We start from the raw sequence: 22390 nt of genomic DNA, 5'->3' as shown, positions 1-22390 counted from the left end.
TTTAGGGTACTGTTGAGAAGGCATGGTTGTATTTTGGAATGTGAGGACATGAGATTTAGGAGGGGCCAGGGGTGGAATGATAGGATTTGGCTGTGTCCCCACACAAATCTCATTTTGAATTGTAGTTCCCATAATCCCCACATGTTGTAGGAGGTCCCAGGTAGAAATAATTAAATTATGGGAGTGGCTTCCTTCATCCTGTTCTCATGACAGTGAGTTTTCATGAGATCTGATGGTGTTATAAGGAGCTTTACCTCCTTTCCTTGGCACTTCTCCTTGCTGTCACCATGTGAAGAAGGATGTGTTTGCTTCCCCTTCTGCCATGATTATAAGTTTTCTGAGGCCTCCCCAGCTCTGTGGAACTGCGAGTCAGTTAAACCTCTTTCCTTTATAAATTACGGAGTCTCAGGTATGTCTTTACTAGCAGCTTGAGAGTGGACTAATACACTTCCTTAGGATTCCCTGTGCTTCATTTTGGTCCAGTAATTAAGATTTGACATCTAGTATGCTACCCTAATCCCAGCACAATTCTGATTGGTTGGTACCAACCTGTTCTTAATTATTTTAAATATTATTACCCCTTTGTACCTGGTGGAAGAGTGGTGGTTCTCAAGCTTCTATTACTCTTTAGGATCAAAACAGCTGACTGAGTTCACCCAAGAACTCTCAGATTATGACCCCCCAGGTGGTTATAATCTGCAGGCTGGTTAAGAATAGTGTTGTTAGAGGAATGTAGCTGAAGGGTATGGCCTGTTATTTGAAAGGGACTCACCAGTTACATAATGAGACCCTTGTTTGGGGAAGGAGTAACTCTAAGCCAGTGGGTCTCGATCTTGGCTGCCTATTGGAATGAAGAATAAGGAAAAAAAAAAAAAACCAATACCAGGATGTTATTCCAGATATTCCAATTTAATTGGACTGGAGTGTGGCCTGGGCACTGAGGTTTTATTTATTTATTTTAACACTCTCCATCCATTTTAATGTGCAGCCAAGTCGAGACTCACTGCTTTAAGCAGAGAATAAACCAAGTTAGAACACCTAGCCTTGAGAGTATGTATTAGAGGCTTGAAAGTAGAAAAAAAGGATATATTGATAACATATGTGTATGTGTGAGACAGAGAGCAAGAGACAGAGCGAGAAAGCATGTAAACTAAATTAACTAAATAAAGGGATATAGTATAAAATGACTCAAAGGTAGATTTTCTTAAGATTTTCCTAGATCCTAGCAACTGCATTGTTATCATTTGGTTTTCTTTAATGTGTCTCCAAGTGATTGACAGATTGGACAATTCTGATCATGAAGATTCTGGTCTCTAGGAGTCCAGAATGTACAGAGCATTATTAAAACAGCTCAGCTTACTAATTACAACTTCCCTCCCTCTTTGCAGCTTCTTTTCCTAACTCTGCACTGCAGGCCCAGTATATTTTGTAACCCCCCAAATCTCACTTGCAGACAGAATTGTGACATCAACTCTTTATTTTCTGGTGTGGTTTGGAATTAAATCATGGTGAGAACTAATTTCACAACCCCGGGGCAAGTCTTGGCTGTTTGAGTAACTCTTAACTTTGCAGCTTTAATAAGTGCTCATTGTCTAAATGTATGCCAATTTCTTGGAACTGAATTTCTATTTTGAATCTAACTTTGTACTGTCAATACCCTCCAGACAAATACCACCAGGAACACACCTGTAATCAAATAAATTGAGTTTATAATTTATTGCAGAAGGAGAACATATACCATAGGAAACTATGGGGTGTCTCAGACAGGGTGTTAGAAAGACCCTCTTACAGGATTAGGACTTTGGTTGAGTGATGTCAGAGAGGGTCCACAAAGCAGGTGTTCACTCTAGATTGAACGCTGTCAGAAAGTGGGGGCAATTCTATAATTGGGTATCTTAATGAATCTTATTTATAGAGATGGCCGGGCGCGGTGGCTCAAGCCTGTAATCCCAGCACTTTGGGAGGCCGAGACGGGCGGATCACGAGGTCAGGAGATCGAGACCATCCTGGCTAACACGGTGAAACCCCGTCTCTACTAAAAAAAATACAAAAAACTAGCCGGGTGAGGTGGCGGGCACCTGTAGTCCCAGCTACTCGGGAGGCTGAGGCAGGAGAATGGCGTAAACCCAGGAGGCGGAGGTTGCAGTGAGCTGAGATCCGGCCACTGCACTCCAGCCTGGGCGACAGAGCGAGACTCTGTCTCAAAAAAAAAAAATAAAAAAATAAATAAATTTATAGAGATGGTAGATTAATTATAAAGTAGCATTCACACATTTTGGCCAAAAGAGGAGATATCTGGTATTTTGTGGGTAGTGTAGTGACCTTGGTTTTATCTTTCCTTGGATAAAATTATGAAGTGGACTTGTTTTACCTCGGTTTATCATGGTCTCAGAGTAATCTCGTTTGATGTTGGTATTCTGTGAGACTGTTTATGTTTAACAGGAGAATAACTTGACGTAACTGTGTGTGCTAGACCAGCTTCTGGGGGCCAGGGCTGCCTTTCCCCTGCTACTTCTCAGTAGTGTGCTTTTTTGTTGTTGTTGTTATTGTTGTTGTTTGTTTTGGTTTTTGACAAAGTTTCACTGTCATCCAGGCTGCGGTGCAGTGGTGTGATCACAGCTCACTGCAGCCTTGACTTCTTGGGTTCAGGTAATTCTGCCACTTCAGTCTCCTGAGTAGCTAGGATTATAGACATGCACCATCAAACCCAGTTAATTTTTTGTAGTTTTTGTAGAGATGGGGTTTCACCATGTTGCCCAGGGCTAGTTTCAATTCCCTGGGTTCAAGTGATCTGCCCACTTTGGCTTCCCAAAATGTTGGGATTACTTGCCTGAACTACTGTACCCAGCCCTGCATGGTTACACTGCCCAAAATCCCAGTTTCTTTCTGAAACTAATGTTACAGCTCTTTTACTCCTGTAGTTCAACAAGTTCCGAGTTCTTGTACCACGACTGAGAAGAATGAGGTACACAGACACCAGAAAGTGAGTAAGGCAGAATAAAATTTATTGAGCAACAAAAATGCTCTTGATGGTGAGAGACGACCTGAAGGTGGGTTGCCAGCCATGAGGCTAAGTCTAGGGATATTTATGGGCTTGAAATGGGGAAGTGCGTGCTGGTTGGTCTATGGGTATGTTTGAAAAAGCACCATTCAGAAATAAGCACAATAGTGTAGAGGACCTATTGGGGAAGGGTATGCATACGTAAAATAGGTGAAGGAAAAGGACCAATTTGGAGAGAGCATGCCAAACGGAATGCTCTCAGTCTGGTTTGTGGATTTACACTTTGGTTTTCAGGTTTTAGATTGTCCTTGGCTTGAAGGTTGAGTTTCCCTGGGGACCCATCCCTTTCTGCCTAGGAATTTACCTGCTGTGGTGATGGTGGTTCTGTAGCCACTGCAGAGGATGGGATAAAGTTCTGAAAGCCTAAAAGCTGAGCTCACACTGCAGCCTGCCACTTTGGTTCTATCTTGTCAAGCTTCCTTCCCAATAACTGAATGGGGCCCACTGTTACCAACTCTTACTTCCATTAAACTTGTTCTAACAACCTTACTGAACAAGCCAGTGATTCTGCTGGCCCAGTCTGTGAAACTCTGGTAGTTGCATGAAGCTTGTTGTGGTGACCAGAATTCCTCTTCTTTTCAGCACATCACCACCTTCTGCTGGCTGTGCAATGCTCTCCATCCTACAGGACTCACATCCAGGTGAGTTTATGTGAGAAGAAACCCCTGTTTTATTTTTTGAGACAGAGTTTCACTCTTGTCACCCACGCTGGAGTGCAATGGTGCAATCTGGGCTCACTGCAATCTCTGCCTCCCGGATTCAAGTGATTCTCCTGCCTCAGCCTCCTGAGTAGCTGGGATTATAGGCCTGCACCACCACACATGGTTAATTTTTGTATTTTTAGTAGAGATGAGGTTTGAACATGTTGGTCAGGTTGGTCTTGAACTTGAACACTTCAGGTGATGTGCCCAACTTGCCCTCCCAAAGTGCTGGGATTACAGGCATGAGCCACTGTGCCTGGCCTGAAACACTTATATTGAGTCAAAATTTGTCTCTTTAAACCTCTCTTCTAACTTTGTTTTGTTTCTGCATGACAGCCCTTTAGCCTTTTTATTGATTACATGTTGGCTGAATAAATAAATCGTCTCCAAAATACCAGCATTTAGTAATATGTAGCCCTTTCTTTTGTTTAGGAAGCTTGGAATATTAAAAACAAATGTGAAATATATGAAAAAGGAATAAGGAGGAGGCATGGGGCAGATGTGAAAGAAAGAAGGCAATTTTAGAAAATGGAGATAGTGGTAGACAAACTTTCTTTCTTTCTTTTTTTTTTTTTGAGACAGAGTCTTGCTCTGTCACTCAGGCTGGAGTGCAGTGGCGCCATCTCAGCTTACTGCAGCCTCTGCCTCCTGGGTTCAAGCCATGCTCCTGCCTCAGCCTCCCGAGTAGCTGGGACTACAGGCACCCGCCACCATGCCTGGCTAATTTTTTGTATTTTCAGTAGAGACGGGGTTTCACTGTGTTAGCCAGGATGGTCTCCAACTCCTGACCTCATGATCCACCCACCTCGGCCTCCCAAAGTGCTGGGGTTACAGGCGTGAGCCACCGTGTCTGGCCCATGGTAGACAAACTTTCAACAAAGAATGAGAAACAAAGGGAATCATGGGGCCTTTACAGTTGCCTAATCTTTCTAACTCAACTTCCTGCTTGAAAAAAAATTTCCTGTGACTCTGCAATAATTACACAGTCAGCCAGGAATGCTGGATGCTCACATCATAGGGAATATTAAACAGAAAAACAATAATAAAAAGAATGTGTATGACAGGAAGAAAGAAAGCAATATTAGAAGCATCCCTGCAAAGAGAACAGATGCAAAGATTTTTCCATTGTTGTGGAAAGACACTTGAAATGCAAAAACAAGGCCAAATGACTCGCTCAAGGTCACCTGAGACCTCAGGGTAGAATGAGAGAGTAAATTATTGTCCCACTCTATCCACCAGACCATGACGTCTCAGTAGCAGTGTACCCGCAGGCTAAAGTCACGTGTTGCGTAGTTAGCACGCTGCTCCCGGCCAGACTTGAAAATAGCAGAATCACTGTTTTAGGAGAAAGATTTAAAGCTGTCATTAAAGAATCCAAGTAGCTGTTTTTGTAAGTACATAAATATCTTTAGTATGGGGAGGCAGAATTAGGTCTTGATAGCCATCTCACAAATGTTGACTATAAATGTTTGGTTAGAGACAAGTCTGGCTAAAAAGGAAATAGAATATTTATGAACGGTCATGAAAAAGAATCTCTGCAAGGTTCACATTTAGACAACAGTGCAATGAAGGCAATCTTATGAGTTATTCAAGAGAATCGTCTTGGGAACAAGATCTATGGTGATTCTGAGAATTACCTATATAAATAAAGTCAAATTGGGAAGGTGGGCCATTCTGTTTTTACACAGAAAAAATCATTTGGGTTTCTAAGACACTATCTAAGATGTACTACAATGGAGATTATCACTTGCTTATTTTCTTGAAAAACAATTAACATAGTAACATAGAAGAGTAGTGGCCAATAGCTTCCAAACCAGAAGGAACATTTATAGAAACACACACACATATAAAGACTCCACAAGTTACTTACATTACTTTTATAGTATTCCTAATTATTATAGTGGTTTGAAAGAGACCAAATGTAACATCTAAATACAAAAGATTAGACTTATAAATGACAAGGTTTTACTGACCCCAATATTCTGTAAGGTTGAAAACAAAGTACAATTGATTTTAATGATATGCCTGACATAATGCAGGTCTTTGTTGTACTTTCTATCAGATTACAATTCTGCCTGTCTTGAAATAATAATGGCATTCTTTATGAAGTCATTTGATTAACTAGAATCATGAGCTTTGCAGGAGGAAATGAATAGTGGCAAGAATGACTTGCTTTCTGAGTAAACATAGCCTAGAAAAATGTTTTCCTGGGAGAGCACTCTCCATTCTCCACCTCCGCTGGTGTGTCCTCTGACTAAGTAGTTCGTGTGCTGCACCACTGCCCAGAATATTCTTAAGACAGCCTCCCACCCCACCCCACCTCATCATGCTCTTCCAGGACAGCTACAGGAAGAAAAGGAGATAACAGAATCTAATGATGTCCCATAACATCTCCAGTCAAGGTGTGAACATGAAGCTCCAGTGAGTAATGTGGTGTCTCACATCTATAAATGCCTTATGTGTGACTAATGCATTCTTGAGACATGTCCAGGACAAGTAGAATTAAGTCTTGATGGCTGCCTCTGATGATCACACCCTCATCAGCAGTCTGATCTATGCTTTGTTTGCAAACCCGGACCTTGTTGTGGCCTGCAACTCCCCACGGGCTCTCTCCCCAGCTGTCAGGCCTCTTCTAAAACACACTTCCCCTTTAGAGAGGGCCATCTTCACTCCTGTTAGAACCTCACACCCCGAGAGACTTTCCTCTCACCAGCTGGTTTTGACTGTGGCAGAAATGTTGTTGACATAGCAGATGGTCTTGATATTTCTGAAAACCAGCAACATCGTTGCCATTGCCACCCCCACACTCTTGGCTACTGTTTCTCCTTCAAGTAATTTGGGTCATTTTTAGCAAACCTGTATGTTCCAATATTTTTTCTTAAATATCAAAACGGGGACAGTGTAAGGCAAAAGTCTCCTTCTAAAATATAGACCAAGGCAGAATATGAGGGCTCTTTCACAGAAAACTCAAAAGCTGAAATACATTCTATTTTTAAACATAGATTCTTTGATGAATTAAAATGAGCAAGAAGTGAGCAGATTTTAAATATTTGTGGTCTGAAGTATCAGGCAGTCAGGTGTGGCTAATGGATTGTGCTACAAGAAGTAAAGTCATATATTCATGGTGTTTGAAACCTTTTAAAACCATATACCAATGAGTAATGTATATTCTTAACACAAGATGACTTGAGAGAAGGGTGAGTGCAACTGGATTAGAGATTATTCCTTAGTAGTAACTCTAGAGCCAAAGCAAATCAAAGGCACCATAACAACGTGATGACTTGGGATCCAATCCAGTCATCCCGAAAAATTAAAATCAGACTGATTTATTATTTGCTCCATGCAGGCAGGCACTGTGAACAGTCTCTTAAACTCACTAAATAATGGTCTAAACAGCTCTGCTTCATTTGGGAGATATCTGTACAATTTTGGAAAATGCTTATTCTCCTGGAAAGGACTTTCACACAGATGGGATGTAAGCATGAGCAGTGGAGGTCCTGCCAGGTTCAGTCAGCCTCTTCAGTCAACATCACTATCCAGGCCTGTAGCACTCACAATTGAGAGTGTCATTTGGATTGGCTAACAAAGGACAGGTGAGAATTCTGCCTCCAAAATGTCACAGTTAAAACACAGCTTACTAGATACAAATCCTGCATTCTCTTTTTTTTTGTTTTGTTTTGGATTGCAAAAATTTATTAAAATTGGAGACACTGTTTTAATCTTCTTGTGCCATGAGACTCCGTCAAGCTGTCTACAAAGAACATTGGGAGGCTGAGGATCACTTGATCCCAGAAGTCTGAGGCTGTAGTAAGCCTCAAAGGGCCACTGCACCTCAGCTTGGGTGAGGCAAGGCCCTGTCTCAAAAAATAAGAGATTTTAGCCACATTTTCAGACTTCAATTAAAATGCTACATGGGAATGCAGAATATCAGATCTTTTATTGTCATCAAGTAATCAGTGAGAGAAAATCTTGCATTCTCACAGTAATATCAATGATCCCTACAGCAGTGAAATGTGGAGCTAATTGATTCCTTTGAATGCCAAAAGCAGGGTCCTAAGGATGAGAACCCAGTGGAGTTCTCCCTCAAGTAGTTTGGGTCATGGATGGGGTATATAAAAAGAATGGAAGGAATCTGTGAAAGTGTAAACATGGCATGTCCCAAGTAAGGCAAGCTGAGTGAGGAACACCAATTTGGGCGTCAGGTGTATGGTGGGGTGGGATGGCAAGAGGACTCACGCATGGCACAAGAGAGTAGAGAGGGTAATGAAGGGATTGTCATGAGAAGCTAGGGGCGGAGAAGCACTGGGTACATGATGTGTTATAATTTCTAGTTCCTTCTTGCTTTGTTGACTACATTAGTAGGGTCTCCAAAGGAACAAGTACTTGAAATAAAAGGTTCTTTTCATAATGGAAAATGACTTACTTATAAAAAGTATTCTGTAAACCCTACCATCAATCTGGCTTATCTTCAAGCACAGAAAAGCAAGATAAGAGAACTGAGACAATGTGAAAAACAGTTAATAACTAGATGAAATGGACACCAAACCAATCAGAAGAGACCTAGAGGTAATTTGCTAGATAATGGGGAGGTCAGGAGGACCCAGCAGTGGTGTGGGAGGGGATTTGGGATAATTTTAAGGGTACCAAATAATTTCAATATGTTAATACAGAGTCACACCAGCTAAATACAAGCCCTGAAGATAATCAACATTTCTTATAAGTCATGTCTTATAATAGAAATATTTAATAAAGTTTATAGAGCCAAGGAAAGAGCCCATATCTGGGACCCTTCTCACTTGTTAAAGGCTCCTTACTCATTATCAACCTACATCTGTCAACCAAGTGAAACAAGTATAAAATAAGAATTCTCCTACATCTTTCCTCATTAATGGAAGACAGTAGCTTCAAGGAAAAAGTATAAAGATTCAGCAAAGGGTTTAAATACAGGCCACATTTAACATAGGTCCAGTTGATTTGATCCTTTCAGATCAGCCTCTGAATTCTTGTTTACCAGTAAATACATATTTTGTATTAGTTCATTTTCACACTGCTATAAAGAAATACCTGAGATGGTAATTTATAAAGGAAAGAGGTTTGATTGACTCACAGTTCCATATGGCTGGGGAGGTCTCAGGAAACTTACAATCATGGCAGAAGAAAAGTGAGAAGCAGGCATCTTCTGCACAGGGCAGCAAAATGGAGGTGGTACAAGCAAGGGAAATGCCAGACACTTATAAAACCATCAGATCTCATGAAACTCACTCATTATCACAAGAACAGCGTGGGGGAAACTGCTCCCGTGATCCAATTACCTCCACCTGGTCCCGCCCTTGGCACATGGGAATTATGGGATTAATAATTCAAGGTGAGATTTGGGTGGGGACACAGAGCCAAACCATATTATATTCAGAACAGATGTTGAGCCCAGCTGTGGAAGCTGTGATTGTTACTGGAACTTTAGGACCCTTGACGGGTTTAAGAATAGTGCCAATTCTTCTAGAATGTGTTTGGGTTTCAAAGCATTTTGAAAACATTTGGTAGACGTGCAAACATACCAAATGTGTAATTGTCCCTGAAAGCAGGCATCTAATTGACTATTTAGTGACAACATAACATGGGCCTCATTTCCCAAGAAATAGTAGGTGGTCAAAATTTTAGGAGAATATACTCCACAGAAACTCACATAGCATAGCTCAGTGATATGCCTACAAATCTTGAATATTAATTTCTCTTTCCTCATGAAAAATGCATCTATCCATATACTTATAAATATTTTTTCTTTTTTAAGCAGAATACTCAGTCAACTTGTAAAAGAATAAATAATTCTACATAAAAGTTTTAAAAATTGCTTTAGAACAACATGTCAGTTGGAAACAATTCATAATTTTTCACAAACACATTTTTTTTGTATTTAAAACAAAATATTTAACAAACTATGCCATATATGAAAAATGTGTATGAAGAGGTTGGGTTAGTCTCAAAGTAACCTGATGGTAAATCATGCCTATCAGAGGTAGATTTCAATATCGGAAAAAACTGTTTTCTAGGATTTTTGTGCCTCTATTTCACAGACATCCCACCTGAGTTCTAAATTTATTTCTCAAAGAAACCAAGCTCCTGAGAGAGAAATGATACTGTGAGGTAAGAGTTCAGAGGAAAACATACACAGATACACCCTCACAAATCACACTGTCATCCCGCCACTGTGCAGTCTACTAGAACTTCAGGTGGGATGAGTAAAAATGTAGAATTAAAGTGATTGTTTCAAAATCATAATGATTAATAAACAATTCCTAAAACAGTATTTTAAAATTCATCTTTTATGAACCTGTGTTTTTTTGCCTATTTTGGTATTACAGATATCCGCTTACACCCCTCTTGCATTTCACCAAAAACACTTTGATTTTGTACTGTGGCAGACAATCTAAGGAAATACATTTTATCTCTTCTACCTGTTTTTTCCTTGCTCTATTTCAAGGCAGAATTCACGCTTTGAAATTCCTTGCCACATGGATGTTAGTCTGGCAGAAAACATAAGCAATCTTAAATCCAAAGCTTTTTTTGGCTTTATATAAAAATCTCAGCCTTTTAGAAGAAACGGAGTTCCAAAGTTGGTGAGAAGGGGAGTGGTTCTGAACGCAGGGAAAGAGTTGAGTCAGAATGGGAAAGGGAGAAAGGACCTCAAGCCCTGCAGTCTGGCAGTTCCAGAGACAGTGACCAGACCTTAGAAAGGAATACTTCTGTGGTTCCCAGCCTTACCCAAATCCCCATCCCTAAGTGAGACCCAGAGGCTGTGTCACTACACATAAAGAGACCATAATAGATGTATTCAGTAGCAGAGCAAAAAATTAAAGGATCTTAGAAGGATCTTTCTGCTGTTTTATCCTTTTCTTTGCCTTCTCAGTGCCTTATCTGGGAGCATGTGTCTATACATGTGGGTGTATGCGCCCTACGTGTGTGCATGCATGGTGGTGGGATTTAGAGGATGGGGCCAAGCATGAGTAGGAATTCCAATAGAGTGAGTCACAAAGTTGAACTAAGTTGATTTAAAGAAATAAAGACATAATAGTCTTTCCATACCAAAGTGTATAGACTAAATTGATCTTGGCCATAGTTGACCATTAACGATTATACATAAAGAACCAAACCTCCTGGTTTGAATATACATGGAAGCCATTGATTTTTCTAGGAAGTTGAGTACATTATGCTTATCACGTATACCTTCCAAAAAGTTACCTCATGTCAAATTGTGCACAAAATACATCTGTTTCCTACCTTGCCGAATGAAGTTGCTTATGGTTTTGAAACCTTTCCGCTTGGAAAGGTGCAGTGGATGTTACTCTGCTAAATCTCAAAATGCACTGATACACTCCACAGATGTTTGCAGCCAGTGTTTACATGTGCTTACCAGTGTTTACATGTCTTCCATCTACCAAGCACTGACCTTGGCTTTGGAATATGGTGCTAAATGGCATTATCCAGCTCCCAAGGCACTCTGAAGCCTGGGACAGGGAATCTACTTCACTCCCAAATTTCTTATCCTATGGACGAACCCTTGTAGTTAACAGAGACCAGCCAACAAACAGTGCCCCATACTGGAATGTCAGAACGGGAAGGAGAGGGAAGATCCCAAGTGTCTTGTGTTGTGAACCTCAAACTGTGAAATCTGGCAGCACCAGGGAAGAGTCCTTAGAAACAATGGCTCTGTGGTTCCCAAATTCTCCCAAATCCCTATTCCCCAAGTGTAACCAAGTGAACCAAAGAAATGGTCATCCCTCTCACTTCACCTGGAGATGAATTTGTGCCTAGGGCAGATACTGCTTCCTGTTCCCCTCATGATGTCAAAATGCAAATAGCAGGTATGATGAAGATGAGCATATGATAGAAATTAGACTGTATTTCACAAAAATATAATCAAGTCTTTATATTTCAAAATAAACTTACAGATCCACCTAATGTGACTGCAGATAAATTTACATTATGTGGACCTACCATTTCCTAAGTATTTGCTATGCTGCTTTATAGCTTTGTCAAATGTCTCTTCAGTCTCTTAGATGGGATTATTGTCATCTAGAAATAGCTCCCGCTTTTTTAAAAAAGTCATTCAACAAAGTTATGAAACTACCAGGAACTGGATCAGATGGTGGGGATTAAGGATGAAGGCCACCCTCTCTGTTTATCTTAAACTCAATAGCTTTTCTTGATTATATTCACATTTTTTCAACTCTTCATTTAAAGAATACTTTTTTTTGAAAAAGCATTTAGTTATGATTCAGAAATATAGCAATATAGTAAGAGAACATATATATATATATATATATATATATATATATATATATTTTTTTTTTTTTTTTTTTTTTTTTTTGAGATGGAGTCTCACTCTGTCACCCAGGTTGGAGTTGCAATGGCGTGATCTCGGCTCAGTGCAAGCTCCGCCTCCTGGGTTCAAGCGATTCTCCTGCCTCAGCCTCCTGAATAGCTGGGATTATAGGCGTGTACCATCACAGCCAGCTAATTTTTGTATTTTTCATAGAGACGGAGTTTCACCCTGTTGGCCAGGATGGTCTCAATCTCTTGACCTCATGATCCACCTGTCTTGGCCTCCCAATCCCTCCTGGGATTACAGGCATGAGCCACTGCACCTGGCTGCTTATAGATTTTTTTTTTAGGAGATACCCTAAGCCAGTCTTTTGCCCTGAAGACTTTTCTACTCTGCAGTGTTTATTTTTCTGTTTCAAGATGTCTGCAGCAGAAAGAATAATGCAAAGTTTCAACAACAGTGCTATTCTAAAAACAATCATATGAAAAATTCAGATTCCTTCAATAATGACTACCGTGAAAAATAAAAAATTCAGTCACGCAGTTGGTTTTTTTAGTCTTGAGACTATCAAACTGTATGTGACTGACTTTCACTAAATTGACTACTCACTGTTGAATGACATGCCCCTGAGCTAGGGCAGCCTGGAAAATTGTTTTCAAAGCTTTTGGGACTCTTTCACTCCAATTTTTAGCACAGCTCCAAGAATGTCTACTTAGCTACCAGGCATCTTCTAGGGTATAGACATTTCTGTACAAAGGACTGATCACCCTCTTCACTGAGCCCTCTCCAGAGTGGGACTTCAGTTGCTTATTGTAAGAAACCTAGTCTTTTAAGTCACTTTTCACTTCCTTATAATTCATGGGTTTTCTCACTTCAGTCCCTGTCAGAGGCCAGAATGCTTTCCTTCCATTCTTTAGCATCTTCATTTGTCTACAGTTATTGTTCAAAGGTAAGCTAGAAACTGTCCATAGGAAGAAATGTATGATGTAGTGCATGACACTATAGTCATGTGCCTCATATGGTTACTGTAGCTCACAGAGCATCAATCTTAGTAGGTGATCAATAACTGGTGGAATAAATAAAGCAATGATTGAATGACAATATAACCGAAGAATCAATGGGCAATGTGTATAGGAGTTACTAAGTATATTAGTCCATTCTCACACTGCTATGAAGATACTACCTGAGACTGGGTAATTTTTAAACAAAAGAAATTTAATTGACTCACAGTTCCACATGGCTGAGGAGGCTTCAGGAAACTTGCCAATATGGAGGAAGGTGAAGGGGAAGCAAGGCACATCTTCACAAGGTGGCAGGAGAGAGAAGGAAGGGAAAGCACCACACTTTAAAACCATCAGATCTCCTGAGAACTCCCCTACTATTATGAGAACAGCATGGGGAGACTGCCCCCATGATCCAATCACCTCCCACTAAGTCCCTCCTGCACCACATGGAGATTACAGTGTGAGGTGAGATTTGGGTGGGGATTCAGAGCCAAACCATATCACTAAGTAATCCAATACCATGAGAATTACTTAAATATATTTTACCAGATTGCTTTTTTTTTGAGTAAGAAATGTTTTCAATTCTGATGTTAGCCAACTTAAGATGTTGTATTGTTTTCCCCAGTGATCAAGCAGAAAACAAAATGCTCAAAAAGGATCAGAGAAGAGAGTTCAACAAAGGAATTGTTTAGAATCATGTGGGTGGGGTTAAGTGCAGTATTATATCAAAGAATAGTGCAGTGCTTTGGAGTCAGAAAAAGCTGGAGTGCTGAGGGGCAGGGGGAGGAAGCAGTTAGTGACTGGAACGTAGAGTGGCTGCATGAAGAGGGCCACCCAGTAAGAAGAGTGTCCTTGGATAGGAGGCCAGAGCTGGCTTGTGATGACTTGCCAGGAAGGTTGCTGTTGGAATAAAAGTGCTTACGTCATTCTGCACTAAACTTTTAATTCCCTGGCCAGTGTCTTCCATTGGCCAAACTGAAAGCTGGAGGGCAAGGAAGCTTGTTGGTGCAGGCCCTAGAAGTTAAAATCTTGGATTTCAAAGGAGGGTAGTGAAGGTTGGAAAGTGAATCTGGTGGGGGTGGGGGCAAACCCCAAATACCCAGGTGCCTTCTCTGTTTATTAGCTGAGGTGGTTAATTGGTGGTCTTCAAAGTATTGACAGTTTCCTTCCAATCTTTATTTGTGCAGGATAATACCTCTTTCAGAGGTAGGGAAAGCATAATGGAAAGAATAAATTTCAACCATGAAATTCCATGCCTCCTCCCTCACAAAAGGTATTGTGACAGAAAAGAAATGCAGAGCTTCAATTCATTTTGTAAGTACCGCCTGCTAACCGATTGCGCCAATGGAGCCACAGCATTCAATTTATTTTAGATTCCTAGTTAGCATAATTTGTAGAAAATCAAAGCTACACAGTAGTGATGTCTCTCGAATTTGTTTGGTAAGAGGTCTGAATATTGTCCATATGTGTATTAGGCTGCTCTTGCATTGCTAGAACAGTACTTATGAATATCCCACACATGGATATCCCAGGTTTTAACTTCAGATGTCTGATCGCATTGCAGAACACAGTAAATCGTCTTGTCTCAGAGAAAATCCTAGAATTAGGTAATTGGCATTGATACAATTGACCTAAAAGGGAATTGTGGAGTAGAGGTTTGCTTGCAATCTCTTTAAAATAGCTGAGTCTGGGTAATTTATAAAGAAAGGAAGTTTAATTGTCTTAGGGTTCTGCAGGTTGTACAGGAGGCATGATGCCGGCATCTGCTTGGCTTCTCGAGAGACCTCAGGGAGCTTTTACTCATGATGGGAGGCAAAATGGGAGCTTGCACAACACATAGCAAAAGCAGGAGCAAGAAAGAGTGTGGTGGAGGGAGGTGCCACAGGCTTTTAAATGACCAGATCTCGTGAGAACTTATTCACTATGGCGAGGACAGCATCAAGGAGATAGTGCTAAGCCATTCATGAGAAATCTGCCTCCATGATCCAGTCACCTCCCACTAGGCCCCACCTCCAACATTGGGGATTACAATTCAGCATGAGATCTAGAGGGGACATATATCCAAACTATATTAATACAATTTTTTTGCCATATATATTTAGAAAGAAAAGTGTTTTCAATTTCTGTGTTTTGAAAAAATGCATTGGGTTCCCTAAAAGTGCAGCCTGATGCATAGATTTTTAAATACATCTCTAAGGACATGACACAAGCAGGATGACACAGGAGAAGAAACTAAGCAAAGGTGTGGTTATAGCTGAGCTGTGACTTCAGCCTGATGCCGTTGGTAACTCTGGAGTGTGAGTGGTGCACAAAATTAACCTGCAAAGAGGCTGGCCGCATCATCAGTCCTTAGCTGCAGCTATTCCAATGATGATGGAAGCTTAGGTCTCAGCTATGTCCAGGAAAAGGGGCTCTCCGTGGCCAAGGCCAATTATCCAGAAGACGGTGCATCCATGAGCCACCGAAAACCCACACTTAGGACAGCTTGGAGATGGGTGCCCAGATGCACACCAAAGGAGATCTGGGTGGGGCAAAGCATCTACTAGATATATGTATGTTTGTAGGCAGAACCCTTCTCACCCTTGAATATCACCAGCTTTTAACTTCAGAGGCTGAATATGTCTGACCATATTGCAGAACACAGTAAATCAGCTTGTCTCAGAGAAAAATCCAATACAGCAATTAGGTAATTGGCATTCATAAGGTTGACCTGAAAGGAAATTGTGAAGTAGAGGTCTTGCATTACAACAGTCTTCTGAAGCCTCCAATTAATAGCCCCCTACCATCCATCATATTTTTCCCCCTCCTCATGGCTTACTCTTCCTCCTTTTTATCCCTTTCCACTCATCCAGGGGTTGTTCTGAGACCCAGTCCTACCTGGCTTTACTATCACAAGGGTACTGATTGATATGGTTTGGATTTGTGTCCCTGCCCAAATCTCATGCTGAATTGCAATCCCCAGTGTTGGAGGAGGGGTCTGGTGAGAGGTGATTGGATCATGGGGGTGGACTTCTCCCTTGCTGTTCTCGTGATAGTGAGTGAGTTCTCATGAGATCTGGTTGTTTAAAAGTGTGTAGCACCTCCCCGACCCCACTTCCTCCTGCTCCAGCCATGTAAGATGTAACTCCTTCCTCTTCACCTTCCACCATGATTGAAAGTTTCTTAAGGACTTCTCAGTCATGTTTTCTGTGTAAAATGCAGAACTGTGAGCCAGTTAAACCTCTTTTGTTCATAAATTACCCAGTCTCGGGTAGTTCTTTATAGCAATGGGAGAAGGAACCAATATATTGCTACTAAGATGTTAACTGAGATGGTAACTGATAAGATGTAATCAGAAGGACGTTAAAATGTTTATGACATATATACTAATCAATCAGTAGTAGCCAGTCAGACCATTCTATGGTTAGAGCTTCCTTAATGAGCCAAGTATTAACCGTTCTTTCATTGCCAAGTCATTAAGAGATAGAGTCACTGGAGGAGGTACTGAGACAGCCCAGGTAGAGTGGAAGGGCACTGGGTTTGGGGAGGCTCAGGGCATAAGCTGATTAACCTGCTGGAAAGTATTTCATTATGACTATACCAGTACCTACTGACTAAATATCAGCCCAGAAGAGTTGCTTCTGATATAATATGTTTTCATTGTTATTGTTGTTGTTGCTTTAAGTAAATCCTAAATAACTGTGACTTTGAATCTTGGCAGTTCCTGGAATCACAGAAGAAGTCAGAACTTCTGTGATTCCAGAAACTGCCAAGGTTCAAAACTCATAAGACCAGTCCCAGATACAATTATAATCATAGCTGTAACTTAACACTAAATGAAGATTATCATGAAGCTTTTGCATCTAGTATAAAACAATATGTTAAATAGGAACACAGAAACATACTTATTGTTGTAAGTCATTACTTTTTATAATTGCATTTTTTCTTCAACCTTTATTTTAAGTTCTAGAGTACACGTGCGGGATGTGCAGATTTGTTACATAGATGAATGTATGCTATGGTGGTTTGCTGCACAGATCAACCCATGACCTAGGTATTAAGCCCAGCAACCATTAGCTATTCTTCCTGATGTTCTACCTTCCCTTGTTCCCCCTCACAGGCCCCAGTGTGTGTTGTTTCCCTCTATGTATCCATGCGTTTTCATCGTTCAGCTCACACTTATAAGGGAGAATATGCAGTGTTTGGTTTTTGTTCCTGTGTTAGTTTGCTGAGGGTAATGGCTTCCAACTCCATCCATGTCCCTGCAAAGGACATGATCTCATTCTTTTTTATGGCTGCATAGTATTCCATGGTGTATATGTACCATATTTTCTTTAACCAACCTGTCAGTGATGGGCATTTGGGTTGATTTCATGTTTTTGCTATTGTGAATAGTGCTGCAGTGAACATATGAGTGCATGTATCTTTATAATAGAATGACTTATATTCCTTTGGGTATGTACCTTGGAAAGGGATTGCTGGGTCAAATGGTATCTCTTCCTCTAGGTCTTTGAGGAATTGTTACACTGTCTTCCACAATGGTTGAACTCATTTATATTGCCATCAACAATGTAAAGGCATTTCTTTTTCTCTGCAACATCAGCAGCATCTTTTTTTTTTTTTGACATTTCAATAATTGTCATTCTGACTGGCATGAGATGGTATCTCATTGTGATTTTGATTTACACTTTTCTAATGATCAGTAATATTGAGCTTTTTCTCATATGTTTGTTGGCTGTATGAATGTCTTCTTTTGAGAAGTGTCTGTTCCTGTCCTTTGCCCAATTTTTAATGGTTTTTTTTTTCTTGGAAATTTGTTTAAGTTCCATGTAGACTGTGGATATTAGGCTTTTGTCAGATGGATAGATTAAAAGTTTTCTCCCATTCTGTAGGTTGTCTGTTGACTCTGACGATAGTTTCCTTGGCTGTGCAGAAGCACTTTAGTTATATACTTGCATTTTGATAGGAAGGTAGATATAAGCCTTCAAACAAGCGCTAACCTTTAAGAAAATGGACAGTAGGTCATCTTAGCTGGTATGTAAGTAGTCAGTGCTTTTTCTGATCCTAGCTTTAATGCACAGTACTGTAATGGACAGTACCGTTAATTTATTTTTTTCTAGCATCATTTATACAAAGTCTCCTACAATCCATCACAGTTGAGAACAGAGTCTAGACAGTTATTATGATACAATTAAAAGGAAAGCTGGCAAATAAAAAAAGAAAAGTGAATAGAAGAGCTGATTAAAATAACAGTATAGTTTATAGGAGGCTTCTCTTAAATTTGTGTTTTCCAAATTTCAGTTTTTGGAAGACTGAAATCACATTAAAATATTTTACTACTGCAAGTCAGCTTTCTTTTATTATAGGTCTAAAGAGGAAAGAGGGAGGGCTTGCATTTACTTCTCCATAGAAAGATTTCAGAAATCTAATTAAATAAATATTATGGCCATGCATTTGAATAGTTTTCTCATCAGCGAGGAAAGAAAATGCTCTATTTCCCTGAAGTCAGACGCTTATGTCACTGTTGAAGAAGGGCAAGTCAACCATCACAGAATGAATAGTTTTGTCAAGTCAGTATCTGATTTGATGGAGTCAAGTTTTCTTAATGGGAACTAAAACTGTGAAATGCACATTAATCCACTCCCTGCACACCATCTTTCCCTTTAAGGTTCCAGAAGAACTCCTATTTCCATTTTAAAGCCATCTGCTATTGCTTTTTGCCAGTGAGTATGTGGATAGATAATTTCTCAGGGTGCAATTAGAGGAACATGAAGAAACTACTTCATGCTATAAAGGGAGCTGAAAAAGCTAAAGCATAAATGGCAACATCTGCATGAGGTATGGAGCCAGGGAGGATACAGAAGCATGCAAATCAGTCATGCACTCTCAACAGAATTCCAAGGTCCAGAAAACAATCTGGGAAGATGTTTACAGAACACAAACTCATCCACGTCAAAGGAGTAGACAAGATGAATAATTGGTCAGGTGCATTCCTGTGGCAAGGAAAGGTAAAAGCAACTCAATCAATTCTGAAAAACAAAACCAAACCAACCCAGGATAAATGAAAAGACTAGTTGAAACATCCTCATCTTGGATTTGAAATGATTCAATTGGTTAACATGTAATTTCATTAAGTCCAAAATCAAGGAGATTGTCTTTTCTTCACTAGGATCATGGTTTTGTTCCTTTTAGCCTCCATGTCACGTCCCCCTCTTGTAAGACCTTGGCAAGTGGGTGTTGCAGCAATTTTTTCCGGAAGTTGGGTTCCACTCCTTCATATGGGAAAGTCACAAGTTTGGCTAGGCGTGATGAGATTTAATTTCACTAAAAGCTTATAGCTGAGGTTGTGTTATCATATTCAATACAAAGGCTGCCTTCTAGACAATTAATGTAACTTTTACATCCTCTTTAATTTGGCTCTAAAATATCTCTTTCAATTACTATAATTATCTGACTGATAACTTCTAACTTCCGGATGGACTGCTTGAAGCATTTTTCACTACTTCAGACTAATGTTGGGAAAGTTCCTCATTAAGTCTTCATTTTAGTTGAAAATCCAGAATAATGCACCCTTGGTCTTATCTTATATATTTTTGTCATTCTAACCTCAGTGCACTGCAATCTTTGGACTTCAAGTCCCAAGCTAAGAATTAAGTCAGAGGCAAGAGCATCTGCTCATGCTGTTTTTGTATCTATGGTGGCCTCTCCTCCTCCTCCTCCTCACACCTACCTACTTTTCCACCTCTTGAAAGGCCTAATTCAACACCCTTTTCTCCCTTAAAGCCTTTCCTAATCACACTAGTATTTATTAGCTGCACTGAGCTGCTCATAGCTGCACTTGTGAGCCTTCTCACCTACTTCAAGGCTGCGGTTCTCACTCTAGCCTGATCAGCATCACTGGGAAGTCTTGTAAACCACAGATGGCTGGGCATTATCCCCAGGGTTTCTGACTTAGTAGGTGAGGGATGAAGACGGAGAATCTGCATTTCTAAGGAGTCCACAGGTGATGCAGATGATGCTTGTCTGGTGCCGTACTTTGATGATCTCTGTTGTAGAGAATGCTTGCTACATTCTTACTCATCCATTAAGACTCCACTCTGTATCATCTTTCCCTGTCAGAATTAGGCCTCTCTCAACCTATACCTCTTAACTCACAAATTATCCCACCTCAATGAAGGTAGGCTAGCAAACTCAGACAGCTAATGCAGCCAGGAAGTTTGCAGATGTATGCATTTGCTGAGACATCAGACATCAAAATGGCCCGTGATCTTCTCAATGGATCATAAACATGCTCACAGAGTAGACACCCTGTTGAGACAGGGCTACACGGTGACCAGGCTTGGGACAAGACAGAGATAAGGCCACACTGCTAACAGGAAAAAGGCTAAAGATCCCTCCTTCTGTCTGCTCCTTTGCCCGTGACACCTCAAACCTAAATTTCACCTTCCTGCCTGCCTCCTAGATAAAAATTAGTAAGCTAATCCATCACAAAAAGAAACCTCGCCTTTTGACGGCCTCCAATCCAGGCTTGTTTCCAGCTTGCTTAAACCCTCCTATACAGATGCATATCCTTATAGGAAGCTCCTCGTGACTTCCTTGAGACAACCTGTAGTTCCTCTGCTGTGTGTCTCTCCTGGGCTGCAGCAGATTCAAGAATATAAAGTCTTTCACCCCAAGCTCCGTTCCTGCTGCTCTCTGCTCACTGGGCTGTGCAGACAGACATTAGGCATGATGCGCCCCTCCTGAAGGAATTCAAAGTAAACACAAATTTAACATTGTGCAGGACAGGCCACAGGGACTATGAGCATGTTGGGTAGGCAGAACGTTGCCAGCTTGCAGGCCTTGCTGAAAGGCTCAAGACCTCAAGGCCTTGCCGAAAGACCCCTACCCTTAAATCTCTGACTTCTCCAACTCTCATCAGTTTTTCTGTCTCTTCTCTGACACACTGAGAGTTGGGTATGAAGAGAGCAGCAAGCATGTTCATTGTTTCTTAAGATGTACAACGTATGTTTACAACCCTTGCCTCGTTTCATTTTCTTTTTTTTTTTTTTTTTGAGACGGAGTCTCGCTCTGTCACCCGGGCTGGAGTGCAGTGGCCGGATCTCAGCTCACTGAAAGCTCCGCCTCCCGGGTTCACGCCATTCTCCTGCCTCAGCCTCCCGAGTAGCTGGGACTACAGGCGCCCGCCACCTCGCCCGGCTAGCTTTTTGTATTTTTTAGTAGAGACGGGGTTTCACCGTGTTAGCCAGGATGGTCTCGATCTCCTGACCTTGTGATCCGCCCGTCTCAGCCTCCCAAAGTGCTGGGATTACAGGCTTGAGCCACCGCGCCCGGCTCGTTTCATTTTCATATCTGTAAGCTAGGCATAGTAGATCCATTTTAAAGATGAGGAAACTGATCTCAGAGACATAGATGTCTTGAACAACCTCACATCAATAAAGTGACCAGCTTCATACAGTAATTAAGAAGCCAGGGTCTGAGCTGAGTTTCCTGTGCTCTTTTTGCTAGAGCATGATACCTAAAGCTCCCAGGAGCATGCAATTGAGCAAAAAGATGCTCTCCTATCCTCTTGGGTGTTTTATTCTCCTTCCCATCTAGACCGTACCATCCTCAGTTAGAGACCGCGTTATGTATTTCTCTGGCATCCTGCCTAGCTGAATCTAGTGGAATGCTGAGCACATAGCAGGCCCTCAACAAGGAGTCACTGACCGATTGAAACTCATAAACCTTTCTCACAAGGAGACAGAGAGGAGAGGCTGTTTTAAAACAGAGGAACTTTTCTATCTTTGTTCCAGCATTGCAATACTAGAGGCTGTTGTTACTTTAATTCTTCAGGGTGCTAGGTATCAAAGCATTTTTCACACTTAGAAATGTTTCTTTTCGTGTTATGGTTTCTGCATTGAAAAAGGTTGGGAGGTTCAAACTTCAATTCCACCTATGTTTTTCTGAAGTTTAGTGAATATTTAGAAAATGCATGTAGAACATTTGGCAGACGCTGTGCTGTGTGGTCCATATCCCGCTTTAAGGAAAGAACTGTTGCCCGGCTGTTGGGAGTACTATTGGCATCAGCCTTCAGCCATCAGCTCCTCAGGGACTGCCTGAGCTACAGTGAGCCGCCTTGCCCAAAGGTGCACTCATTTCTGGAGTGGTCCAGATCCAGGGACTGCTCAGTGAAGGTATAAAATCTTGGCCATCCTGGCCCAACTCAGGACGACCCTGAAGGGGCAGGACTTTGGAGCTGGCCCTGGAGTTGGTTGAAGCTGTCGTTGAGTCAGCATCATGACTCAGCATTTTCCTGCTAAATCCTGCTCCCTTTTTCTCCCTC

General features: G+C 41.0%; 1 long non-coding RNA gene across 1 annotated transcript in view; it reads left to right on the top strand.

The window, feature by feature from the left end:
- The window catches only part of LOC106997295 (uncharacterized), a 294922-nt gene that overhangs the window by 206273 nt on the left and 66259 nt on the right, over nt 1–22390 (top strand). The window contains exons 7-8 of the long non-coding RNA XR_013414949.1: nt 3644–3702; nt 14274–14400. This is a non-coding gene — a long non-coding RNA (uncharacterized LOC106997295). The remainder of the gene's footprint in view (nt 1–3643; nt 3703–14273; nt 14401–22390) is intronic.

Source organism: Macaca mulatta, chromosome 3, assembly GCF_049350105.2.
Source record: "Macaca mulatta isolate MMU2019108-1 chromosome 3, T2T-MMU8v2.0, whole genome shotgun sequence".
NCBI lineage: Eukaryota > Metazoa > Chordata > Mammalia > Primates > Cercopithecidae > Macaca > Macaca mulatta.
The sequence above is the reverse complement of the archived record's forward strand: the minus strand, read 5'-3'. Positions and strand labels throughout refer to the sequence as shown.